This window comes from Argiope bruennichi, chromosome X2 (genome assembly GCF_947563725.1).
Source record: "Argiope bruennichi chromosome X2, qqArgBrue1.1, whole genome shotgun sequence".
Lineage (NCBI taxonomy): Eukaryota > Metazoa > Arthropoda > Arachnida > Araneae > Araneidae > Argiope > Argiope bruennichi.
The window spans coordinates 120,306,012-120,319,649 of NC_079163.1; the positions used below are offsets into that span (position 1 = coordinate 120,306,012).

At 31.5% G+C, this 13,638-nt stretch overlaps 2 protein-coding genes across 3 annotated transcripts in view; one reads left to right on the plus strand and one right to left on the minus strand.

Annotated features, from left to right (window-relative positions):
- The window catches only part of LOC129960360 (uracil-DNA glycosylase-like), a 148,891-nt gene that overhangs the window by 134,931 nt on the left and 322 nt on the right, over window positions 1–13,638 (minus strand). The gene's annotated exons all lie outside the window — the stretch shown is intronic.
- LOC129960359 (uncharacterized) overlaps window positions 1–13,638 on the plus strand; it is a 163,211-nt gene that overhangs the window by 69,870 nt on the left and 79,703 nt on the right. The gene's annotated exons all lie outside the window — the stretch shown is intronic.

The following is a 13,638-nucleotide window of genomic DNA, read 5'->3' on the forward strand; positions in this document are numbered from 1 at the left end:
AGAGTACTTATGATGTTTCTGGAATAATGGTATTTTTCTATCAAATTATAATATCTGTGAATGACTCGATTTTCGATTATAAGTTTAAAATTACAATAATTAGATGCACGAAACACATTAAGGAGACACAGTTAGTTTAATTTTTTCATGAAGAGAATACAATAAGAACTTCTTAATTCCTTTTTTAAATGTACCAATATTAGGCATTTTTTCAGAAATGGAAGACAAGAAAATGTTGTGAAATAATCTAGAAATGAGTCTTAAGAGAATTAAAATAAATATATTTACATTTGGAAAGTAAATTTTAATTGACTAATATAGTTTTAAATATATACTTTAATTAGTATATTAGAACAAAAAGTTTTTATTTTAATTTAATTCTACTTTTTAATCTTTAATTTATAATTCAGTGTTAAATATATTATGAAAACTTGAAATCAAATTTTTTGATAAATTGACTGTTAGAGGAAAAAATTTTTTTTAGATTACAAACTCTCATTTCTTTTTTAGAGTTTCTGCAAACAGAAGAATGATTATTAGACTTTAAAATTAGATTTTGATCAAACATATCAATTACTTTTAAATGGCTTCAGAGGTATTAAATTAGGGTTACTAATAAAAGATTAACATAGTTTTTTCCATATTGTAAATTTAAATTGACAACCAGGGCAATATCCGTTTAAAATAAAGAGCATGTAAAACACGTTAAATTTGCTTTCAGCTTTCCATGTTTTGCGGAAAGGATCAAAATGCGGACCCAGAAATTGTTTGAACTGTTTAACCAAGATATGTATTTACGTTCACTGCGTAATTTTTTCCCATAGATTCAAATAAAAATTTTAATCTGATGATGCAAATCAGAATATTTTACTGCATGAAACATCAGTGAGATCAATATTGTTAATAAAGAAAAATTCCAAATTCACTGCTATCTGTTAAAACTAGAAGCGAAAATTACTTTTAATTGTTTTAAGTGTACCAAAAATCATAATCCAGATTTCTTAACATTTGATTGACAACCGAAATATTTCTTGGAAAAAATAAACTGTTGACAACTACAAATTTTTATTAGCAATTTTCGCTTACCAAAGTTTTAAAGCAAATATTCCAGAATAATTGATATACACTCATGTCCATAAATTAAGGAAAATGCAAGTTCAGGAAAAGAGAGAGTCAAAAGCAAAACTAATGTGAATTATTTTTAAAACCTATTTTTTAAACAAAAGGTAAAGAGCAAAAAAAAGATGCTATATGTTTAATATCATTAATAAAAATTGCGATTTTTTTTCTCCCTGGAGCAAATTACAAAAGAAAAAAAATCTATTTGCAAAAAACAATATTACATGGTTGGTATGATAGTTAATACATAGTATGTCTCCCAGACAATGCAATATAGTCCGTACAATGCCTAGGTATGCTGAGTATCAAATTATCGATCTGATCTTGGGGAATATTACACCACTCATCAAGCAATGCTCTCCAAAGTTCCGGTAGACATGTAGGAGTGGTTGGCGGGCTACAATTCGTCGGTCAAGCATGTCCCACACATGTTCTGCTGGATTCAAATCCGGTGAGAATGCTGGCCAGTCCATACGGGTGATATCCTCTGCTCGAAGGCATTCGTTTACGATATTTGCACGGTGAGGACGGGCGTTGTCATCCATAAACACGAATTCCGTGCACATGGCGCCCCTAAACAAACATACATGCTATTCCAGAATGACTTCCCGATAGATTTGACCTGTCATGGTTCCACTTTGAAAATGCAGGTCAGTTCTGCAACCCAGAATAAATCCTCCCCAAATGAGCAATCCTGCACCACCGTAACGGTGTCGTTCAATGATGTTCTCTTGGTGGTAAAGGGTACCTGGCGCTCTCCATATGAAAGCCCGGCGAGAATCAGACTGCAAGCTAAACCTGGTCGGAAAATATCACACAAGCCCACTGTTGCGGTGTCCACAATGCATACTCTCTTCTCCAGGCTAACAGCAGGCGACAGTGTGTTGCAATAACATATCTGGACAGGCCTACGAGCATATACACCAATCTGCACCTTCCTGCAATTTGTATATGATTTTTGAAGATGTGTGTAGTCATTTTACGGGTGATATATGTATTTTGGAGTTCGATTTCCGCGTGACTCTGAATTATCCTTAATTTATGGACATGAGTGTAATATACACTATAGCTTTTATCAATTTTGCAAGCAGTTTTTTTTTTTACAAGCAATGAAAAATATTCAGTGATGAAGCGTTTAACTGAATAGAATTCAGTTCAATTAAAAATGTAAGTGATGCATAACATTTCAATTCAAACATATCGATGTATTTTTGTTATTTAAAATTTTAAATAGCTGTAATGAGATTCACTATTGTTTGTATAAAGTTAATAAAAATTATTTTTCGAAAAACACTTTTATTTTTTAAAGTACTAAAAAGCAAAGTTAAAAAAAAATTATTTATTTTCTATCTTTTAGGTTTTAATTTTTGATTCATTTTCATAAATATAAATTATTTTTATTTTAAATTATCTCTGGAATATGCCACAGTAGCATTGGTACAGAGTCAGGGTTCAATTAAAGTTATGTATTAACTGATAAAAGTACTCAAATAGAACACTATAATCAAGGATAGAAAAGTGTATTGAAACGAAAATTTCTAGCATTTGAGGAAGTGAATAAAAAACTCGGTTACAAATTTCCTCCTTTATAAAACTGAAAGAAATGAAGACAAATAGCAGCATATAAAAATAATTTTTCATTTTTAGATTTTGCTTCAAATTCCTGGAATTTTTCAAATATATTTGGACGGCTATAATCCACATCAATTTTATTTATTAGATTTTGTGTGTAAAATTATGTCTTGATCATTATTATTTCACTGACTTCTGTTTTTCGCGGTGCAAAAGAAATTAAAAGTCTACGTGTTTGGAAGAAATGCATTGGTCTGGTGGTAAGATCTCGACCGAGAACTTGAAGATTTTAGATTAGAACCCGATACCACCAAGGATGCGTCGTCTAAGCTGGCTTGGTGCACGTTAAATGTGACATTGTCGGTTAAACTTCCTTTCTCTGTGTGGTACGGAAGCTTGCAGAGTGGGTACCAGTTCAAGCACCATTTTCGTCTGTTCAAAATTGAAAACCATCTTCCAAAATAGCCCTAGTGTTGCTTTCAAACAAGAAGTTGATAAAACTAAAACACCGACAATTGGAAATTAGTCTAGACTGTTTGCAATACTCTATTTTCCTCTCACATCATGCTTTTTCACAAATCTCAAGTTTTTAGTTTAACCTAAATTGCATAAAAATATTATAAAACCAAACAGATTAGTATTTATCCATGTCCAAGCGTCGTTGTTTCTCAACGACCCTAGGGTCAGTTTCAGATTATATGCATTTGGTGGACGAGGCATTTGGCTCCAACAAGTTAAGAGGCCTAGACAGTTTTATTTACACTACAAAGGCATTGGCAAACTTTAAAATAGACCGACATCTTTTGTAATGCTATTGATTTTAAGTAAGTGATGCTTAGCATTGATGTAAGTAATGCTTAGCTTTCCTCTCAGACGAATTATTGATGTTTTTGTGGATACTCTCGGTAGTCTCCAAAGTTTTAAACTAAGAGTATTACTTTATAGGATGGTAGGTAAATATTAGTTCTCAGAACTTTACTATTTCCTCCTAATGGTTATTTCAGAGTTGCATATTTTGTTTTGTAATCTCAAAGTTGATTTTATCAAAAAATGACTCACATAACCGTATATACACAATTGAAAAAATAATAGAATTTTTAAGTAAGCTTTTATTAACGTATTATAAAATTAAAAAAAAAGAAAAAACATTATTTTATCTAAAATATGGATGTCAAAGCAAAATCCTAAAAAGTTAGATTAGAAAAATCATAGAAAATTAGATATTGGCATTTTAAACACAATTACAAAATATTTAAATTTTATTGAATGCTTAAAATTTTTTTTCCATATGAAATTCACTGCAGATTAATTTCTATACAGTATTTATTGTTTTCAGCTCATCAGACGTTTGTGAATTTGTTTTGACTTTCATATTATTGGCGAAAAAAACTATTTTCTACTTTTTATGACAATAATAAAAGTATGTTTTTGCAAAGGATGCTTGAAATAATTTTTTCTCATATTCACTACCAGATGGCGCACCTCATATAGTTTCAATTGCATTGCTATCAGTAATACATGAACGTGTACCCCCGAAATGTTTTATTTTTTAAATTTCTTTTTCATTTCTGTGACTTCACGGTAATTGATTGTTTTTTTAGTTTGCGAATAAAAAATGTTGAAGGGTTTCATTCGAGTACCAACGAATGTTTTCTAAATCGATTGTGTTCCTCAATTTCCATACAATTGTTCTTTAAAGTCGGAGCGTCTATTGCTTTTTAAGTTCCAACCTCATGTTGTATAGTATGTTTTGATATTTATTTTGCAATTCAGATTTATATCAGAATAACTTATTTTAAGAAGACTTCAAGGTGAGTAGTATTATTCATTTAGTTTGCTTAGTTTCGATCCGTTTAGAATCAATATTGAGGGCTGTTTATGGACGGATCATGTAATTTTGAACTATGGCAGGATAACAAGGAAGACACCTGAAGCGACACACCCTCTTTTTCTTCAATGGAAGGTAATTTGATCCTGGCGGATTTAGCATGCCTCAGGTACATTTATACGCCGATTCTTCGGTGGAATCGCGTTTCGGACTAGAAACACCCAACTCTATAGCCAAAATCGTTCTATCGGGTAATTGCAATTTAGTACTAGTTATAGGTATTGTTTTTTTACTAAGTTTAGATTCAGAAAGAATTTGCTAGCCTTTAAACAGTTCCCTTTTTTTTCCAAAAGAATTTTTTCAAAAATGGTATTGGGGTGAAATGACTCTAGAGTTTTAACAATCCAGACATTTTATTTTGCAATTTATTAGCTTTTATTTTATTTAAACAATTCCAACTTAGCGAAAGACAAATTAAACAATATAAAATGCCTTCCTTTAACATATTGATCGTAACCTATGAAATATTTGAAATACAGTTAGAATATAAATATTAATGCTTTTGATATTAGAAGCAAGCGATATCTAGTATTTTTTCGATTAGGGGCAGGGTTTTTTTTTTATTAAATTCAAGTTTCTAGAAAAATTAGCTTTTTACGCAAACCGAAATTAGAAAAAAATATTAAAGCTGTGAGGTTTTAATATTCAATCTCGCTATGGTTCTTATATAAAAAAATTAACTTGCCGAATTCCAAATGGAAAATTCAGTTTTAATCACTGTATCAATCCAATTCAACACATCCATCGGAAATTTTTTTATTTAACACACATGTTGGAAATTTAACTACCACTGTATTTGTAGAATGCATTAAACTGATTATCCTGTAGAACAACACTGATTTAGGTAAAATCAATCAACTATAATAATACATCGCAACATCAATCCAATTTAATACATACGTTAGATACAGTTCAATTTAATATATAGACAGAAATCAATCCAATATTTAAAATTGCAAGAACTGACAACATCGTTTTGCACGAGAAGTAAGCAGTATTTGGTAATTTGTGAAAGCTATCTATAAATTCTTTATTAAATTTACAAAATTTCCTTTTAACAAGCTCTAGTGTAACACTTTCCTTTTAACAAGATCTAGAGCTCTTAGAAACGTCTAAAGATCTCATGATCTACTATACAAATCCATGTGATCTTTATACAGAAATAAGCAAGACCATTCCATCTCCATAGAAGTTTCCACAGGAAATGAACGATTTCCGGAAACATTTTGGATGACTCACTAAAGTAAACTTCACGATGTGTTTTCGAAGTAGGGTGTTGTTGGGGGAAGGTTAAATTGACCAGTACTGAAACCCCTCCTATCGATAGGATGCTATGACGTGGCTCAATCCTAGTGACATTGAGCAATGAAAAAGTCTATTCTATTCTTTTGCACCAGAGCTTCGTGGACTTTTGAAACTCCCGGACTCTACTTTTTGGTTAAAATTTTTTTACGAGGTGCTTAAAAAATATGATTTAGCATAAAATTGGTAGATTATTAAAAATAAACAAAGAAATTTAATATCTTAAAAATCTTTACATTTTAGATCTTTGGAACTCGTTTAATAAAAACATTTGGACAGCAAGGTAAGAATTATATTTGTTTTTCTAAAGAACCTATCACATACTTTGGTTGATATTTGATACAGTATGTGAAAAGATACCTTCTAATCTCTTTTAATCTTCTCATATACGAAGTATACAAAGAAAAAGTATTTTAATCGTCAAAAAATTCGAACCCGAGATTTTGACGAACCCTTATGCTTCAGACTCTCCTGAATCTGAAAAATACATTTTTGAAAGGATGTCTGCCCGTTTACCAATAATTAAAACACGCTTTGTGCCAGACAGATGAAATTTGTTACATGATCTGTGCTTCAAATTTTAATTTCATTTCTATCAAATTTTAACCGAAATCCACTCACATTTAAAGTATAGATATGTATCTCATTTGGAACCAAATTCGTCAAGAGGTTTGCTTAGAGAGTATGATAATGTTTTAGGTTGTATTCATTTGTTTTGTCTTCTTCACTATCGGTTAAAAAAACACTCGTAACCATTTTTGCCTGTCTGTGAAGACGATAGCTCAATAGAAATGGAGAAAATGCATTTGGAAAACTTCTTTGCATTATAATTTCAATGTTACTTTGTTGAACTAAAATCAGTATTTTTTACATTCAATCAGAAAAAAATAAAGTTTTTATCTCAAAACCAGTACACTTAAGGTATGAATAAGCATTATTAATTGTTGGTACATTTAGAACAAAAATCAAGAACATCATCTTTTTAATGATGCATATTTAGTAGTGGTGCAAGTTTTCTTTTAGTTTTAACAATATTAAAAAAATATTTTTCGGCACGACATCTACAAGAAAGCTGCTGTGAAGTAACACAGTTTATACTACTAATCGCAAAATATCGCCGTACGCTGATAGTACCAAATGCCCATACACTATTTTTACAAATTTAGAATTTAATAACTTTAAAGTTGCACTAAATGCAACAATAGGTTTTGACAAAAACTCCTAAAGTTTCATTCCGTTATTCATATACGACAATAGATGAATTCCTAGTGAATGGACAACGTCCAGTTGGTGTTCAATTTCTTTCCTGTACACTTCAACAACATTACAGTGATACGGTCAAATGCACTGAGAACTGCGTGTTTTCAGATCTTGTAGGTCCGTAATTTTTTGGTTCTTATACCAAGCGTGAATAGTTTCTGAGGACGGTAGTTCTTTTCCATACTATGTCCGAAAATTGCGTTGCATTTAGATATTGAACTTATTTTCCATGAACCAGGCTACACTGAGCTTTCTCCAATGACGTCCACATTTTCTTCAATTCTGCGTTGTTTAGATAATATAATTAAAAAAAAATCTTAAAAAACTATCTATATGAACTATCTATCTATATATCTTGATATTGAAAATCATTTTCTATTGTCCATTATATTTTTTAAAGTTATTAAAGTCTAAAGTTGTAAAAATAATTTATAGGCATCCTATATGTGCAGACTGTTCTAAAATTTGATTTATACATATTAGGAGATAAAAGGATCAAAAGCGTAAAGGGAGATGACACAGGGTGTTCTTTGTCAGGAAATTAAGTAAAAGAAAATATATTACATATCGTAAACATAATCACAGATAAAATAATGGCAAGTAGTAGACAACTGTTTCAATAATTGAAATTTAAAATGCAGAGTGAGTATAAATGAATGACCGGATATTAAATATTAATATTTTCAAAATTATTGCACACAATATAATCAGTGATATATGAAAATAAAGAAAAACACTCCAATTATGTTTAATGTTACAATGTTATGTTCGATACGCGAGCCTTTTGTAACATGCCAAACATCTAATCTTTGGATAAGATCGCTTCATGCAATATAAAGTTTGATACTGCAAGTTCTGTTTAATGCAGCATTAATGCATTCTTTATTGACTGTTTTCGGCAATGAAAACTTATAAATAAGGTCTTCGATGTAATCCCATGTACAGAAATAACATCAATACGTTCTTTATTGACTGCTTTCGGCAATGAAAACTTATAAATAAGGTCGGTGTAATCCCATGTGCAGAAATAGCATTAATATGTTCTTTATTGACTGTTTTCTGCAATAAAAACTTATAAATAAGATCTTCGGTGTAATCCCATGTGCAGAAATAGCATTAAGAGAAATCCCGGAATCGTGGTGGCATGCGGCGTAGGGTAAATCAGTGTTTCCTGCGCGTCTAGTTCATCGTTGTGGTACCTCCTCATTTACGTAGGCATTGAACATATAAACCTCAATAGGATGGACACCCATCTTGTTGATATTTATAATTCGTACTCTTTTCATGCAGTTGGTAAAATAACCATTTTTCAAACATGTTTAGATAATTACCACCTGTCCAGCGATGTTGAAAACAAAATTTTGGATTCTTTTCTTTATTTTCATATCGCTGTTTATATTAGGTATAATAGTTTTGAAAATATAAATTTTTAAGTTCGGTTATTCATTTAAGCCATCTCTATAGTTTAAGTAAGTGCGTGTCTTTCTGAAACAATGCATGTTAAGCGTGCTTGCATTCTTGCAAATGAGTTGTTGTGATATTGTAAATTTTTTTCTATTAAACTTTTGTAACGCACTTTATGTGATGTATCTTTTTCTTTAACTTAAATCACTGACAAATAGTCCCTTATAGTCTCCCTTATATTTCCGATTCCATGCTCTGTTGCAACCCCCTCTCTTTTTTTTCTATGTGCCTGACTTACCCTTAAACTTCGTAAACGACCTTTTAGGGAACACCAAAACTACTTAGACAATAATTAATTAAAGTTCTAAAATTCATTGAAAAGGCCATACATTAGAGGAAGTTTATGCATTAGAAGTTTGATTCTCAAGAGAATTTTTTTGGAAATAACAGTTGGAAGCGTCCCCATTCATTGCTAATGAAAGCAGCGCACCTTCATCACCTTACACAAATTTCCTTTCTTAAAAGAAGGTCATTCCTCCTCTCTTCTATTTTATAGAATTGCTACACTTTATCAATGGCGTCTCTTAATCAAGATCATAAAAAACAGTCTATGTCAAATCAATTTTCCTCATCAAGTATCAATTTTTTCTTGAGCACTAAAGAAGTTCCCCAGTGATCTCAGTTACAGAATTTGTTAAGAGAGAAAGCTGCAATTTAATCATTAAAAGCAATTCATTTTAAAGAAAAGAAATTGAATAGAACCCTCCAAGTCTAACACATTCTTATACGGATAGGGACAAGATTCTAACCATAAAATTAATTATACATTTGTGGAAATTCATGTATGAAGACGTTAATTCTCCAAACATTTATTTGGAATTCTCTTGCATGCAACAATTAATTGCTAACGCGAAAGCTAAGCATGCATTATCTTATACAAGTTTTTTTCTTAAGAAATGTCATTCCTCTCTTCCATTTTCTTCCTCTCGATCCTGCTGCCTCCCAGAATTGCATCACGTGATCATAAGTAGAGAGCCACTTTCTAAATTTACGAAAATCCGATTTTGAAAGTTTTTTTCGATGCACCTTTTTCTCCCCTTCTTTTAGTCTACAACAAGCAACACGGCAAGTACGCCAAGATATTTTCTCCTGCGAGCCGGAAATAAACAAGAGAACGAGCGAGCAAGAGAAAAAAAAAAGGGGGGGGGGGCAGGTTTTGGAAAGACAATTTGAGGTTTTCTCGTGGAGATGGCGGCGAAAGTGGGAGAGAGAAATTTTCGTGCGGTTAAAAAGATCTCTAGAGCTGTGTGAGAAGAGAAAGAGAGAGTTTGTGATTGTAACCGTGTGGGTAAGAAAAGGCGCAAAGGGGTAGAGCGGTGGTGAGGTCCATTTCGTAATAATAATGAGATCGATGCCTCGTAGTAAGGCGCGTAAAGGCACGCCCCCACAACCAAATATGAATGAAATGCCTTCGCGGCGCATTTTCTTCGAAGTTGCTAGTGTAGGCGGCGCCGACGCCGAAAGGTCAAGTGACGAGCGACCCAAAATGCACGGAAATGTCACGAGGAAAAAAATCGATACTTTCTAACATTTGACCTTTAAGTGGAGCTTGTCATTACGTTCACGTACCTACCACAAGAATGGGAGCTTTTGGTTCCCCTGTACCCGGAAGTAAACCCGGGAGGAACAATCAGTAATACTTGCTTGCACCCAATACAGTCGTGTATATACCCAACCACATTTCGATTTCCTACCGAATCGATATCATTATGCAGCTCAAGCAAATTTTAATACAGGTGCGAAAAGAAAAAAAAATCATTTTTTTTAAATGCTGTACTTTTTTTTTTTTTAATAAAGGATATAAATTGGCATAACTCTTTCTAGCGAATTGGTCAGAAAATGAGATTATTTTAAAGCATAGTGGTTACCACAGCCAAAAAATGAATAATCTTCCTGTGACAAACTTGCAATCCATAATCAATAGGATTATAGTAATTGAGTTGTTGCTTTTACTGGAATTATCTTATTCCCTCGGGGTGCAACAGCTTTTGAAATTACCGAGAAAAAGGCATTAACGATGTAAATGCTTTTAGATATTACAATTAAGTTTACAAGTTAAAAGTTGTAGTACCATTCTTGCCTCGAAGTATTAGCAGCATTAACAAGGTTATGTGGGGCATGCTAATACCATACAATAAATTTTAAACGAATACTATTAAAAGCTTTATCGCTTTAAGATTGAATATTAAGTTATAGGCTTTGGCTGTAGAATATATACTTGAGAAGACAGGGCTTCAAATTGCATTAACCTTTTAAGGTGACTTACTGCTCTAATTTATTATCGAGCTTAGATTTAGGGTACGGTGACGATGATGAAAAGACAAAGATCCTATTAATTATAATCATTTTCCAAGAACTCCTCCTCCATTTATATATGCGTTATAATAATGTATGTTCCTCGTTTAAGCTTAAACAACTAGTTTAATTTAATGGATTTGCTCTTGGTTTTATCTTACCATTTGCGAAAATTAATATATTTTGTAACGTTTTATTCCAAAATTACTATCCAATTTTTAATAAAAGTGAAATATTTTTCAGAACTGTAAGAAATGTATCAAAAATTGGACTAAGTCGAATACTAGTTGAAACTTTTGCACAATAAAGGAATCAATTCAAATAATCAAATATGAAAATAAGTTATTTTCAAGCTCAGACACCAAAATAATGAGTATAATTAGTACATGGAAAGGAGTATATCTATACGGAAAATTCTGTTGGAATTTTATGACATTAGTTAAAGACTGATGGGTTTTGCCAAATAATGAAAATAATGCAATGAGAAAAAAGAATAAAACAAGTATAAACTACATCCTTTTGCTGTTGGTCTTCTTTTCAATATTGCAGCCAGCTGTAGTCGCCGGCTGTCCATGTTTTCTGTGAGAAGCCTAACAGCAAACAACAAAATGATACAGTTTATAGTGCCGTTATTCAATCACAAGTGCATGGAATCACATCAAAGGCCGGCTATAACTTTTTAGACTGGTATTTGTATCATAATTACTGCGCTTAGATGCGATGGCTTCTAAGTACATCTAACTATCCTTCAATCTCTCCCTGGCTTAACTATTCCTCTTGCTTTGAGAAAAATCGTACATGGAGACAATAAATTTATCCTAAAGTATATTTAGTGAATATTAATTACGAAGTTATATTTATAACTCTCAACACAAAAGTACAACAGCATCCAAAATGCCATATATGGATTTTTTATATTGAAATCAGCATTCAGAGCCTTATTATTTTATTATCATATTAAAAAAGCGCAATTACTGCACCTCGATTTAATCATGCACTAGATGGCGTGTTTTGAATTACATTTCCAATTAGAGCGAAGAAAACTGACGATACATTTTGTACCTCTTTGTTTTGATCGGCTGCATCCAAAATTTGATACTTTTCTCTAATTTTGGTGCCAAGAGCATGTACCGAATTTCATTTATATAGCTTACTGTGTTTATGAATTATCGTGTTATTCATCAATAGACAGAGATATTCATCAATTAAATATATACGCACGTTAACAAAGAAAAACACTGCAAGTCCTTCGGTGAATTTGGCTCAAACATAAACGTGACCATTCTAAATTGGTATTAAAATAATATAGCAAATTTCGTCTATCTAGCTCGTTGCATTTATGTTTTACAGGGTTGAAATGCACCAACAGGAACAAAAAGGCCTGTAAACGCATTTTATTTAAAGAAAATATACAAATTTTATGTAGAAACCACATACCGAACTTTATCTGTCTAATTTGTTGTGTTTTTGTGATTACGTAAGAGAAACATAACTCCAACGGAAATGTGTTAATTTTTTTAATTAATATACTAAAAAGTAGAATGTTTTTATTTTCTAGATTTTAGGGCTTAATTTATTATTAGAATTAATATAAAATCTTGAAGTTAATATTTCTCAAATTTACAAGTTAGTACCAGGTCTACAGTATCAAAATTCAATGAAATTGAACAATTAATGGATGCTTAAGGTCTGAAAATATTTAAATAGCCTATAGCCATCGTTAACAAAGAAATGCACGAAATTTCAAAACTATGAGTTAGTGAGTTAAAAATCATTTAAACACGAAAAAAAGAAGTCAAATAAAAATGTATGATAAAGTAATGTTTATTCGGACACTTGCTAAAGTCCAGAGGTCGAATTTTTAACGATTAAAATATTTTCTTATAGCATGCTTCATATTGTATTAGGAAGTAAAAAGTAAATAAAAAATGGAGGAAATTGATCATTTTGTAATAGATATATTTTTGTGAATTATCCCATGCACCTCACGTTTCTTTTTGATGATATATAAAATCTTCAAAAATAAACTTATATTGAAGTGATTCCGGAAAGAAATAAATAAATAAAAGTTAATATTTCCTTTGTGCATTAATCGAAAATACCAAGTCTAAAATTCTCTTTCTCACTCGAATATTAGTAATTTCTATACTAAAAAAAGCGATCCATGCATGTTTATTATTAACTTGGTTCCCAAATCCTCAATTGGTCCTTTAATTCATTTGAAATAGATACGCGATTGCAAATAATTCCAAATCAATCTGCAATGAAACGAATTGTTATTTATAAACAACGCAGTAGTAGCACAGCATAACTCATCTTTAAAAGCATTAGATAAATCCACTAGCTTGCGGGAATCGTAAGATGTGTAGAAAATAAACGAACTTCCAACAAGGTAATAAATCGCGGATTAAGAGAGCAGGAGATTTGAAATTGTACATAACCATATCAGTAAAGACAAGCTGTGCAATAAGTAGCCCTGTAATAAAGTCTCCAATAAAAGATAAATAGGAAGGGGAGAGTAATTCACGTCACATTCAGTCTACGATTGGTTATTTTTAACCAATTCCTATTCGAGAAGATATGTTGCTTTTAAAATCATTGGACATCTTGATGATTTTGAATTAAAATGATCAATCTTAAAGATTGATTATTTTAAAAAAAGTTAAAGATATTAGATCTGACCCTATTTAACATCTATATTGAACATACTTTTTTTTATCATTATCTATTTTGTCGTC